Source organism: Podarcis bocagei (assembly GCF_964188305.1).
Source record: "Podarcis bocagei genome assembly, chromosome: W".
In the NCBI taxonomy this organism is placed as follows: Eukaryota; Metazoa; Chordata; class Lepidosauria; order Squamata; family Lacertidae; genus Podarcis; species Podarcis bocagei.
In genome coordinates, this window is record NC_138131.1 from 81,966,519 (window position 1) to 81,980,871 (window position 14,353).

Here is a 14,353-nt window from a genome sequence, read left to right on the forward strand (position 1 = left end):
AGGGTTTTCCTCTTCCCACCACCAACATTCAGAATGCTGTTCTGAATGTTGGCGGTGGGGAGGAAAAACCCTCCTCCCACCGCAAGCCCCGGGAACAGAGGAGAAGCGCTGCTCCCCCCCGCCTGCCTCTCCCCCCCCCCCGCCTGCCCCGGGCGATCTTAAAATGCTGGCGGGCGGGAGCGAAGCGTTCGCTGCCGACCCCCAGCATTTTAAAATCTCCAAGGGACAGCAGAGAAGTCTCTGTCCCGGGGAGATTTTAAAATGCTGGGGGTCGGGAGCGAAGCGTTAGCTGCCGACCCCCAGCATTTTAAAATCTCCCTCTGTCCCGGGGAGGTTTTAAAATGCTGGGGGTCGGCAGCGCTTCGCTCCCCACCCCCAGCATTTTAAAATCTTCCCGGGACACGGGGAGATTTTAAAATGCTGGGGGTCGGCAGCGCTTCGCTCCCGACCCCCAGCATTTTAAAACGCTGTTCCGAAGGGGGGGCGGGGACACCTGCCCCCGCCGCCCCACTTCGGAAAGCTGTTCCGAAGTGGGGGGGGCGGGGACACCTGCCCCAGCCGCCCCACTTCGGAAAGCTGTTCCGAAGTGGGGAGGGGGGGCGGGGACACCTGCCCCCGCCGCCCCACTTCGGAAAGCTGTTCCGAAGTGGGGCGGGGGGGCGGGGACACCTGCCCCATCCGCCCCACTTCGGAAAGCTGTTCCGAAGTGGGGCGGGGGGGCGGGGACACCTTCTGAAGGCGGGCAGGGGGTGAAAGTCTTTGTCCCCCCTGCCTGCCTTCCCAGGGGCTTTTAAATCGCCCCGGACAGCGGAGAAGTCCTCCGCTGTCCCAGGGTTTTTTAAAATGCTGGGGGTGGGAAGAAAAGCCCTTGTCCCCCCCCCAGCCTTCAGAAGAGGTCCGGGGACAGACTGTCCCCGGACCTGGTCTGAAGGCGGTTTCCCTAGGAACGCATTAATTGATTTTCAATGCATTCCTATGGGAAACCGTGCATCGCAAGACGAAAAAACCGCAAGACGAAGAGACTTGCGGAACGAATTAATTTCGTCTTGCGAGGCACCACTGTAGCTGTAACACAAAACAACCTGTTTGGCTTTGTTTAGGCTTATTACACTTTGCTTTGCTGTGATTAGGGTTAAGGTTAGGGTTAGGGTGACAGTTAGGGTTAGGGTTCGGGTTATGGTTAGGGTTGGGGTTAGGGTTAGTGTTAGGGTTAGGGTTAGGGTTAGGGTTAGGGTTAGGGTTAGGGTTTGGGTTTGGGTTTGGGTTAGGGTGAATGACCACCGAAAGAACAATCCAAGTTGCTGTGCTTAGGGTTAAAGTTAGGGTTAGCGTTGGGGTTAGGATTAGGATTAGGATTAGGGTTAGGGTTAGGGTTAGGGTTAGGGTTAGGGTTAGGGTTAGGGTTAGGGTTAGGATTAGGGTTAGGGTTAGGGTTAGGGTTAGGGTTAGCGTTAGGGTAGGTTTAGGGTTAGGGTTAGCGTTTGGGTTAGCGTTAGTGTTAGGTTTTGGGTTCGGGTTCGGCTTAGGGTTAGGGTTAGGGTTTAGGTTAGGATTAGGGTTAGGGTTAGGGTTAGGGTTAGGGTTAGGGTTAGCGTTTGGGTTAGGGTTAGCGTTAGGTTTTGGGTTCGGGTTCGGGTTCGGGTTCGGCTTAGGGTTAGGGTTTAGGTTAGGATTAGGGTTGGGGTTAGGGTTAGGGTTAGGGTTAGCGTTAGGGTTAGGGTTGGGGTTAGGGTTAGGGTTAGGGTTAGGGTTAGGGTTAGGGTGAATGACCACCGAAAGAACAATCCAAGTTGCTGTGCTTAGGGTTAAGGTTAGGGTTAGGGTGACAGTTAGGGTTAGTGTTGGGGCTAGGGTTAAGGTTAGGGTTAGGGTTAGGGTTAGGGTTAGGGTTAGGGTTAGGGTTAGGGTTAGGATTAGGATTAGGATTAGGATTAGGATTAGGATTAGGATTAGGGTTAGGGTTAGGGTTAGGGTTAGGGTTAGCGTTAGGGTAGGTTTAGGGTTAGGGTTAGCGTTTGGGTTAGGGTTAGCATTAGGTTTTGGGTTCGGGTTCGGGTTCGGGTTCGGGTTCGGCTTAGGGTTAGGGTTAGGGTTAGGGTTTAGGTTAGGATTAGGGTTAGGGTTAGGGTTAGGGTTAGCGTTTGGGTTAGGGTTAGCGTTAGGTTTTGGGTTCGGGTTCGGGTTCGGGTTCGGCTTAGCGTTAGGGTTTAGGTTAGGATTAGGGTTAGGGTTAGGGTTAGGGTTAGGGTTAGGGTTCTTGTGATTGACCACTGAAAGAACAATAGAAATTTTTTCAACCTCTATTTATTCAGATAGAACCATATCCTATGCATATGGAAGTGAAAAGACGGTGTTGCGTTATTTTCGTTTCATTACACACATTTTGCAATTTCTGGGTCAAAGTGAATTAACACCAAAGAACAAGACTTGAAATAAGCGAAATCCAAGATTCTTCTTTCTATGTAGCTCGAACACAAAAAAACCTTTTTGGCTTTGTTTAGGCTTATTACACTTCGCTTTGCTATGGTTAGGGTTAGGGTTAGGGTTAGGGTTAGGGTTAGGGTTAGGGTTAGGATTAGGATTAGGATTAGGATTAAGATTAAGATTAAGATTAAGATTAGGATTAGGATTAGGATTAGGATTAGGATTAGGATTAGGATTAGGATTAGGGTTAGGGTTAGGGATAGGGTTAGCGTTAGGGTAGGGTTAGCGTTTGGGTTCGGGTTCGGGTTCGGGTTCGGGTTCGGGTTAGGGTTAGGGTTAGGGTGAATGACAACCAAAAGAACAATCCAAGTTTATTCGTCCTCTTTCTATTGAGATCTAACCAAAACACCTATGCTTGATTTCGGCTGATAATAAACATGTCACTCTGCGATTTCTCAGTGAATGTGCATTCTAACCCCAAAAACACCAATTTGAAATAAGCCCAATCAGAGCTTTATCATCTTCTTTTTATGTAGATGGAACCCAAAAAACCTTTTTGCTTTGGTCGGGGGTGATTCCGGTGCACACCCAAAAAACACCATGCGAATTGAAATAAGCCCAATCAAAGCTTATTCGTCTTCTTTCTACGCACATTGAAGCGAAAAGAGGGTGTTGTGTTATTTTCGTTTCATTACACACACTTTGCGATTTCTGGGTCAATGTGAATTAACACCAAAGAACACGACTTGAAATAAGCGAAAACCAAAATTCTTCTTTCTAAGTAGCTGGAACACAAAACAACCTGTTTGGCTTTGTTTAGGCTTATTACACTACGCTTTGCTGGGGTTAAGGTTAGGGTTAGGATAGGGTGAGGGTGAGGGTGAGGGTGAGGGTGAGGGTGAGGGTTAGGGTTAGGGTTAGGGTTAGGGTTAGGGTTAGGGTTAGGGTTAGGGTTAGGGTTAGGGTTAGGGTTAGGGTTGAATGACCACCGAAAGAACAATCCAAGCTTATTCGTCCTCTTTCTATTCAGATGGAACCAAAACACCTATGCTTGATTTGCGCTGATAAAAAACATGTCACTCTGCGATTTTGGGTGAATGTGCATTCTAACCCCAAAAACATCAATTTGAAATTACCCCAATCAGAGCTTTATCATCTTTTTTTTATGTTGATGGAACCCAAAACACCTTTTTGCTTTGGTTGCGGGTGATTCTGGTGCACACCTAAAAAACACCATGCGAATTGAAATAAGTCCAATCAAAGCTTACTCGTCTTCTTTGTATGCATATGGAAGCGAGAAGACGGTGTTGTGTTATATTGGTCTCATTACACACACTTTGCGATTTCTGGGTCAATGTGCATGAACACCATAGAAGATGACATGAAATAAGCACAATCCAAGATTCTTCTTTCTATATAGCTGGAACCCAAAACAACCTGTTTGGCTTTGTTTAGGCTTATTACACCGCTTTGCTATTTGTGGGTGAATGAACACCGAAAGAGCAAGCGAAGCTTATTCGTCCTTTTTCTACTGAGAGTGAAGCAAAACACCTATGCTTGATGTGGGCTGGTAACAAACATTTCTGAGATTTTGGGGTGAATGTGCATTCTATCCCCGAAAACACCAATTCGAAATAAGCACAATCAGAGCTTTATCATCTTCTTTTTATGTAGATGGAACCCAAAATACCTTTTTGCTTTGGTTTTTGGTGATTCTGCCGCACACCCAAATAACACCATGTGAATTGAAAAAAACCCAATCAAAGCTTATATGTCTTCTTTCTATGCATATGGAAGCGAAAAGATGGAGAAGAGTGACTAGTGGGGTGCCACAGGGTTCTGTCTTGGGCCCGGTCTTATTCAACATCTTTATCAACGACTTGGATGATGGACTCAAGGGCATCCTGATCAAATTTGCAGATCACACCAAACTGGGAGGGGTGGCTAACACCCCAGAGGACAGGATCACACTTCAAAACGACCTTGACAGATTAGAGAACTGGGCAAAAACAAACAAGATGAATTTTAACAGGGAGAAATGTAAAGTATTGCACTTGGGCAAAAAAAATGAGAGGCACAAATACAAGATGGGTGACACCTGGCTTGAGAGCAGTACATGTGAAAAGGATCTAGGAGTCTTCGTTGACCACAAACTTGACATGAGCCAACAGTGTGACGCGGCAGCTAAAAAAGCCAATGCAATTCTGGGCTGCATCAATAGGAGTATAGCATCTAGATCAAGGGAAGTAATAGTGCCACTGTATTCTGCTCTGGTCAGACCACACCTGGAGTACTGTGTCCAGTTCTGGGCACCACAGTTCAAGAAGGACACTGACAAACTGGAACGTGTTCAGAGGAGGGCAACCAAAATGGTCAAAGGCCTGGAAACGATGCCTTATGAGGAACGGCACCCATCACCGATTGTCTCAGTAGCAAAAGGAAGTTCGTCTGGACAGAAGAGGCACAGCAATCTTTCGAAAAGCTAAAAAAGGTGTTTGCTTCGGAAGAGCACCTATTGCACGTGGATCTGCAGAAGCCAATGAGGTTGGAGACAGACGCGTCAGACAGAGCGGTAGGGGCGGTGCTTCTCCAGCCGGGAGACAAGTCCAGCTAGAGGTCGTGCGCATTCTTCTCGAGGAAGCTGAGCAGGTCTGAGCAAAACTACACAGTGTATGATCAAGAACTGCTGGCTATTTATGAAGCCTTTAGGCGCTGGAGACATTTGTTAATAGGGGCGCAGCACAAGATCCAGGTGTGCACGGACCATAAGAACCTAGAGTACTGGAGGACTACACGAGTACTCAACCAAGGACAGGTGCGGTGGGCTCAAGAATTCTCCAAGTTTTTCTTCAAGATTCGATACGTGCCGGGAGAGGAAAACGTCAGAGCAGACGCCCTCTCCCGGAAGCCGGAGTATCTGGAAGGAAAAGGACCTCCAGAAGCACGACATGTGATTCCCGAGAACCGATGGGTGTGGGGGGGAGTGTTAGTTGAGACACGAGAACTAGTAGGACTGACGAGGGACGACGAGTTCGCCCAAACGAAAATCCGGGAACTCAGAGGCACAGGGGGAAACCATGGGGGGTTTGAGGAGAAAGATGGGGTACTATATTACAGGGGAGCACTATATGTACCAGGGGATGACTTGAGGAGAAGGGTACTCAAACAACTCCATGATAACCCGACGGCGGGGCATTTCGGTCAACACAAGACCATGTTGCTGGTCACCAGGCAGTTCTGGTGGCCAAGGGTGAGGGAAGATGTACGGGAGTACGTACGAGGGTGTGACTGCTACCAGCGAGCAAAGGGGGAGAGGGGGGCGCCCGCAGGACTACTGGAACCTTAGAATCATAGAATCATAGAATCATAGAATCATAGAATCATAGAGTTGGAAGAGACCACAAGGGCCATCGAGTCCAACCCCCTGCCAAGCAGGAAACACCATCAGAGCACTCCTGACATATGGTTGTCAAGCCTCTGCCCACACCGGGAAAACCATGGGAGGTGGTGTCCATAGATTTTATGACAGATTTGCCCAAATCGAGAAGGAAAACAGCTGTCATGATGGTTGTTGACCTGTTAACAAAAATGTGCCATTTTATCGCTTGCTCGCATGCGGTGACGGCAGAGGAAACTGCCCGGCTGTTTGTGGATCACATCTTCAGACTGCATGGTGCCCCCTTGAGGGTTTTGTCCGACCGAGGGAAGCAATTTACTTCCCAGTTCTGGAGGAAGCTCATGAGCTTGCTGGAAGTCGAGGTGAGCTTCTTGACGGCCAGACACCCAGAGACCAACGGGCAAGCGGAAAGAGCGAACGGTATACTCCAACAATATCTACGCTGCTATGTCAGCGAGAGGCAGAACGACTGGGTGGATAAACTGGGGCTGGCAGAATTTGTGTACAATAACGCGGAACACGTGTCCACGGGGATGAGCCCGTTCATGGCCAATTACGGGTGTCATCCCAGGGCTTTCCCAGGGGGTGGGGAGGAGAGGTGGAGTGTGCCAGCAGCAGAGCAGTTTGTGGAAGAAATGGAAGCCTTACACCAACAACTTAAAATGAACTTGGAAAGGGCCAAGGAAGTGTATAAGAGGCAGGCAGACAAGCACCGCAGGGAAGGAGAAACCAGGTGTGGTTGTCAACCCAGGGGTTACCTTTCAAGGGAGGGTGCAAGAAGGTGCAAGAAGTTGCGGCCCAGGCGGCTGGTACCTTTCGAGGTAACCCAGCAGGTCAATCAAGCTCAAGTTGCCGACCAGTATGAAACTACACCCGGTGTTCCATAGGTCCCTACTCTCTCTGTACAGGGAGGGGCTGGAATTTCCGGGGCGAGAGAGAGAGGTCCCCACTCACCCACGCATAGAGGAGAGGGAACTCAGCAGTCAAGCCACGGAAATACTTGATTCAAGATTGAGAGGAGGGGAAGTGGAGTATTTGGTGGCTTGGGAGGGGGAACCTGAGTCGGAAAACACGTGGGTTCCTGCGGAGACCATCAGGGATGAGGATCTCAGGGGAGAGTTTCACAGCAGGTTCCCAAGGAAGCCCAAACCAGTAGCGAGGTTCTGGGAGGAGCAATTTGGCACTACAGATGAGGAAGAAAAGTTTGTGGGGTTTCCGGCCTCCGACAAGGAGGAAGGAGAGGAATCGGAGGGTGAGGAATCGGACTGGGAGGGTGATCTGGTACGAAGAGATAGCAGCAGGTGGAGAGCTATGTTTGAATCTTCAGAGGATGGGGGTAGCTCCTTCCGGGGATTTCCCACATCGCCGTCAGAGGGAAGGGAGGAACTTAGGCCAAAGGAACGGGACGGAGGTGAGGGGGGTTCGGGGGGGGGAGGTGGATGTCAGGGAACTGCCATCGGAGCCTAGAGTGGAGGTAAGGCTCCCCGACCATGCAGGAGAAGGGACCAGCAGAGGGAGAGAGAACACTCCCTTTGGGGAAGGTTATCAGCGTGACACTGGGGAGGAAGGGGACCAGGGAAGGACTTCGGAGAGAGGGCTCCAAGACTCTTCCACAGAGACCAGCGGGGAGAGTCCAGTACCTCCTCTGGCTATGCCTACTCTGCGCAGAAATCTTCCGCGCAGGGAGGCTAGGCGGAGACTGGGCGTCAAGGAATTTTTATGTTGGAAGAAATTCAGGAAACGCCCACTGACGGATTCTGCCAGCGACTGACAAAGCCATGGAGGAAGGGCTGTCCAGCCAGGGAAAGGTTTAGCCAGGCAACGTTGCCTAGAACTTCAACATCCTTTACGCACGAGCAACCCCAATTCCCATTACACACACACTTTGCGATTTCTGTGTCAATGTGCATTAACAGCAAAGAACACGACATGAAGTAAGCGCAATCCAAGATTCTTCTTTCTATGTAGTTGGAAACCAAAACAACCTGTTCAGCTTTCTTTAGGCTTATTACACTTCGCTTTGCTATTTGTGAAGAGAATCAGAACTTACAGGGTTAAACAGTTCTGAGTGACGTCTCACATTCTGAGGCGTGGTTATGTTCACATACGGGAGTGGTTTCTCTGTGTGTGATTCTTGTTTTGGTTTGACCGAGAGTCGAAAGATATGCCCTCTTTCGCCTGGCTGATTTATGATGTTTTTGCTACACGATTAAAGACTGTTGGAGATAAGCAACAAGGCTGCGTACAGTCTGATTTATTACACACACATTGCAACAGTTTTCTACCACTGCGGAGACTCTGCTGAAGGAAACTGACAGTGAGCTACCCACGGGAGTCCAGTGTGGCGCAGGGAAACGTGCCGGACTCCATCATCAAGCCACAGGTTATGGAAGTCAGCCAAGCTTTTGAAGCTGTTGCCAGGTCGTGCTGGTGTGTGTGAAAGCCAGCTAGAGTCCTGCCTAACGTTTGAGGCAGATCGGAGGAGGCTGATGGAGTGGGAGCTGAGGAGCCACGTCGTCCGGAGTGCCCAGTTTGGCTGCTGAGTGAGTACCTTTGGAAAAGCCAACAGAAGGGAGGCAATGTCTCAGTTCCAGGAACATGGCTTTGAGCTTAAGCTGCCATGTCAGAAACTGACTAGCCAAACTTGGTTGGAGTGGAGCTTTCAAGCAGAGCTGCTGTTAGTTGGGGAGCGGCTGTGGGATGTTGTCCAGCCGATACCGAAGGCAGCTGGGAAAGCAGAGGCTAAGAGAGCTGCAAAGCAAAGTGAAGTTGAGAAGAGTGTGCTTGCTTTTTTGGCAGAAAATGTGGATGCTCATCTGGTGCCTGTTGTCCTGGGTGCAAGAAGGCCAGAGGCCGCTTGGCTAGCACTCCAAGAAGCTTGTGGAGCTGGAGTGGGAAGCAAGGGCCGAGAAGTGGCTGCATCCGGAGGGGAGAGGCAAGATGGCGCCGGCCATTTTCTTGAGAGCCGATACACAGCTGGGAGGAGCTGGGAGGCCCCACAGGGGGGCGAAGGGACTGTTACTGTTACTGTTGCTGCTGTTGCTGCTGCTGCTACTGTTGCTTTTGCAGAGTCTGGGGGCTGTGTGGATGCTGCAACGTGTCTGTGTGAGGAGCCTGGAAAGAGGCCAAGTGCTGGGAGCCCTTTACCCACCAGAGGGGGTGCAGGAAAGCGTCCTGGGAGTCCCGTGAGAAGAGAGGGCCAAACTGGCACAGAGAGCCCTGCAAGTTGTAAGAGAAGGGGGGCCAAGCCAGCAGAAGACACGGTTCAGGCTTTTCCCATTCGTCGATGTTTTGTCTGTGAGTCTGTTGACCATCTGCGTCGTTCCTGTCCGCAGAGAGCCAGAGAGGCCGGGCAGGATGTCTCCAAGGTCGTTTCCCATGGCAGTCAGCCAGGTTTCCATGGCAGCCAGTCCAGGAGAGGAGGCCAGCGTGGGAAAGCGAAGGGAGGACGTGACTCAGGGAGTGAAGACGGTTCTTATCACCTAACTGCCTCCATGGCAACGCTATGGAACAACTCCAGTGAGGACAAAGTGATGCGCTGGGTCATCGACTCAGGAGCCAGCCATCACCTGAAGCCACCACCTAGTGGCGGAATGCGGAACTGCAGAGCTGTTTCAGCTGGGAAAACTGTTATTTTTGCTGATGGGTCACAGAGGCCTTTGTCTAACGTGGGAAATGTTTTTGTTTCTTTTTTACAGGCGGAGCTGGAAGTCTACGTTGTGCCAGAGATGCATTGTTGTCTTTTATCTGTACCTGCTCTTGTAAAGGAGGGTTATAAGGTTTGCTTTGAAAATGATGTCTGTTCCATTTCCAGGGGTGGGAGACAACTGGTCAGTGTTGCATGTCAGAACAACCTATTTGTTCTGGAGACACCTCTGGAGGGTAAGGGAGACGCCGAGACAGCACAGGCGAAGTGTGCTAGTGTTCCCATTCATGATTCTTGTGTTCACTTGTGGCACAGGAGAATGTCGCACAGCAGTTTGGAAGATGTCCAGAAGTTGCTCAGATGCACGAAAGGTTGCAAACTGAAAGCATGTGGTAAATCCCTAGATTGTAGGGCATGCAGAAGGGAAAGGTACAAAGGTGCAGTTATCTCAGAAGTAAGAGGGTAACCACAAAACCTTTTGAGCTTGTGCACATAGACCTTTGTGGTCCCATGCAAAGTCTGAGTCTGGGCGGGGCCAGGTTTGTGCTGACGCTGACAGATGATTTTAGCCAAAATGGCTGGTCTTTCTCGTTGAAGCGGCATGGCGAGGCAGCGCAACTGATTAAAGACTGGGTTGCGGAAGTGGAACTACGGTTCTCCAACAAGGTTCAGGGGTTCAAGAGCGACCGAGGGGAAGAGTTTACTGGGTCTGCTCTGCAGAGGTTTTTCAGCCAGAAGGGAATACGTCACAGGGTGACGGGTGCTACTTCTCCCAAGGAGAGGGGCGTGGCAGTGCACAAGAGTAGAGCTCTCGCTCAAGCTGCTGAGGTTCTACTGTGTGACTCCGGTTTGCCTCAGAGCTTTTGGAGCGAGGCTTGGAGGGCTGCCAACTTTACGATGAATAGGTCCTATAATTATTCAAGACCTATATAGATTGGTGGGCAGAACCCTTAGCTCAATTGTTTACTCTCATAGATAAATATGGGATCATACCTGAGATATGGTTAAGATCAATAATTATCCCAATCTTTAAAAACGGTGACCCAAAAGAACCAAGGAATTACAGACCGATAAGCCTATTATCAGTGATAGGGAAAATCTACGCCAAGCACCTTTTATCTAAACTTCTTACCTGGATGAAAAATCTAAATTTACCAGGGAAAGAACAAATAGGTTTCTCCAAAGGTTGCTCTACATTAGACCACTGCCTTATACTTATGCATTTGGTTGAAAAATATAGATCCCAAAGGCAATCTAAGATATATGCTGCTTTTGTAGACTTTCGTGGTGCATTCGACTCAATTGACCGCCCAAAGCTGTGGAGGAAACTCGCAGAATTAAAAATTGATCAACGCTTATTGATTCTAATACAAAATCTATACTCTTCCAATACCTGTCAAGTCAAACTTAACACCAAAGGTCACCTTTCATCAGACATCCCAAACTCGAAAGGGGTAAAACAAGGGTGTATTCTCGCTCCCTTTCTATTTAATTTATTTTTATCAGACTTGCCAGATCACCTCCAAAAAATAGATTCACATGCCCCTAAACTTAATCAGAAACCAGTTCCTCTCTTATTATACGCAGACGATGCTGTCCTACTATCATTAACGAGCTTGGGTCTGAAACGTCTTATATCTTCTCTGATCCTTTACTGCGAATGTAACAAACTCTCTATAAATTATGAGAAGACAAAAATTTTGGTCTTCTCGAATGGTTGGAAATTAGAGAAATGGAAAATAAGAGGGCAAGAAATCCAACAAGTGAAAATCTATAGGTATCTGGGAATCTTATTCCAGAGCAATTTAGGGTGGGCAAATCATCGCACAAATGCCATAAAACAGGCAAAGTGTACCTCATCAGCAGTTGCCCGTTTTTATTATCAGAAAGGTAATCAATTTATTCCTGCGGCCAATCAGATATTTCAAACAAAAGTGCAATCCCAGATATTCTATGGAATCCCGCTATGGGTCCAAGCATATAACAGTGATTTAAAAAAGATTCACTCCAGCTTTCTGAGACGTATTCTTGGACTCCCAGCTGTGATCAAATATGAAACAATGTGTGCAGAAATAGGCATACACACAATGGAATATTGGGCATGGTCCACCTCAATAAAGTACTGGTTACGCTGCCATTTTCGCTGCCCTCCATCAAGTCTGCTCGCTGATTTGCTCAAAGACTCCTATAAATCAAGATGGTATCAGTACCTCGAAAAAAAGATTGAATCTTTAGGCATCGAGCTGGAGCCCCTGTACAATTCTAATGAGCAATACATTTTCCATAATATCCTAACTAGACTAAAGGATGTCGAGAGACAAAATATTATGGCAGCTGTAAACAAAATTTGCTCCCCCATATTCTATGATTTAAATATCCTAGACAGCAGAGCCAATTACGTCACTAAATTAATAATCCCAGCCCAACGTAGGGCTTTTATGCTGGCCCGTTTGAATGTTTTTCCCTCAGCATTTGTCAGGGGAAGATATCAAAACATTCCTAGAAACAAGAGATTCTGCAGATGTTCTATGAATGTCCCGGACACTGTAGAGCATATTCTCTTTCATTGCCCATTGTACAGTATCCCACGTCAACGCGTGCTGTCCCCTCTTTTGGGTGGTCTGGAACCCCAGCAAGGTGAATGTGTGGGATTCTGCCTATCCGACGTCGACCAAAGGGTAACGGCGGGGGTAGCCGAGTTTTTGGCAGCAGTCCTCCAAGGAGCAGGTTAACAACGAAAACCACTGATTTTATATGTATATATATATATATGTATGTAGCCAACTGCTGCCTTTTATATATATTTCAAAGCTTTTATATGTTATTTCCTCTTTTATGGTTTTATTTGCACAATGCCTAATAAAGGTTTGATAAGTAAGTAAGGTCCTATAACTCGGTTATAGGTGACACACCGTTTTTCTTGTTGCACCGGAAAAAACCGCAGGTGCATTTCTTCCGTGTGTTTGGTTGCGAAGCCTGGGTGCTTGTGCCAAAGGCCCAACAGAAGGAAGGTGATCCGAGGTTCCAGAAAATGATCTTCTGTGGATATGAGCCTGCGACAAAGGGGTGGAGGTTTGCATATCAAGAAGGTGATCAGACCAAGCTTCTGATCAGCAAACATGCTGAGTTCTGTGAACAGAATGGTTGGTCAAGACTCAATGAGGGTCCTGATGTTCTCTCAGAATGTCTGTCTGATTCTGAGGAGGAGGGAGAGCCAGAGGCTGAACCTGTTGCTGAGGACCAGGTCTCTGAACAGAGTCAAGAACAGGGTTGGGTTTCTCCACAGGTTGTTAATAGAGAGCCCAAGAGTGAGCCTTCATCTCCTGTTAGCAAAGTGCAGAAGGCCCGAAGACGCAGTAAGTCAGAGGGGGAGTCTTCAGATGTAGAAGACACACTTGCTGGCCCCAGTGGGTCAGGAGGAGCACCTGAGACTGTGCTCAGACGATCCGCACGCACAACAAAGGGGGTGCCACCTGAGAGGTTTCAGGTCACCAGCGCATGGGTTGGTTTCGCGCAGTGCGAACCTGGGAGTTTTGAGGAGGTTCAACAGTTGCCTGAGACAGATGCCAGAAGGGGGCAAGAGGCAATGGGAAGGGAGTTGAACTCAAAGAGGTCTGTAGATGTGTGTTCACAGTTTCCCTCAGGATGCGAGACGAGAGGGGGTGTGAAGAGAATCAGAACTTACAGGGTTAAACAGTTCTGAGTGACGTCTCACATTCTGAGGCGTGGTTATGTTCACATACGGGAGTGGTTTCTCTGTGTGTGATTCTTGTTTCAGGAGTCCAGTGTGGCGCAGGGAAACGTGCCGGACTGCATCATCAAGCCACACTATTTGTGGGTGAATGAACACCGAAAGAGCAATCGAAGCTTATTCATCCTTTTTCTATTGAGATGTTACCATATGTTTACCTATGCTTGATTTGGGCTGGTAACAAACATTTCTGCGATTTTTGGTTGAATGTGCATTCTAATCCCCAAAACACCAATTTGAAATAAGGACAACCAGAGCTTTATCATCTTCTTTTTATGTAGATGGAACCCAAAACACCTATTTGCTTTCGTTTGGGGTGATTCTGGCGCACACCCAAATAACACCATGCGAATTGAAAAAAGCCCAGTCAAACCTTATTCGTCGTCTTCCTACGCATATGGAAGCGAAAAAATGGTGTTATGTTATTTTGGTCTCATTGCACACACTTTGCGATTTCTGTGTCAATGAGCATTAACAGCAAAGAACACAACATGAAGTAAGCGCAATCCAAGATTCTTCTTTCTATGTAGTTGGAAACCAAAACAACCTGTTTGGCTTTCTTTAGGCTTATTACACTTCGCTTTGCTATTTGTGGGTGAATGAACACCGAAAGAGCAATCGAAGCTTATTCGTCCTTTTTCTATTGAGATGGAACCAAAACACCTATGCTTGATTTGGGCTGATAATAAACATGTCACTCTGCGATTTTTGGGTGAATGTGCATTCTAACCCCAAAAACACCAATTTGAAATAAGCCCAATCAGAGCTTTATCATCTTCTTTTTATGTAGATGGAACCCAAAATACCTATTTGCTTTCGTTTGGGCTGATTCTGGCGTACACCCAAATAACACCATGCGAATTGAAAAACGCCCAATCAAAGCTTATTCGACTTCTTTCTACGCATATGGAAGCGAAAAGATGGTGTTGTGTTATTTTGGTCTCATTGCACACACTGCGATTTCTGTGTCAATGTGCATTAACAGCAAAGAACACGACATGAAGTAAGCACAATCCAAGATTCTTCTTTCTATGTAGTTCGAAACCAAAACAACCTGTTTGGCTTTGTTTAGGCTTATTACACCGCTTTGCTATTTGTGGGTGAATGAACACCGAAAGAGCAATCGAAGCTTATT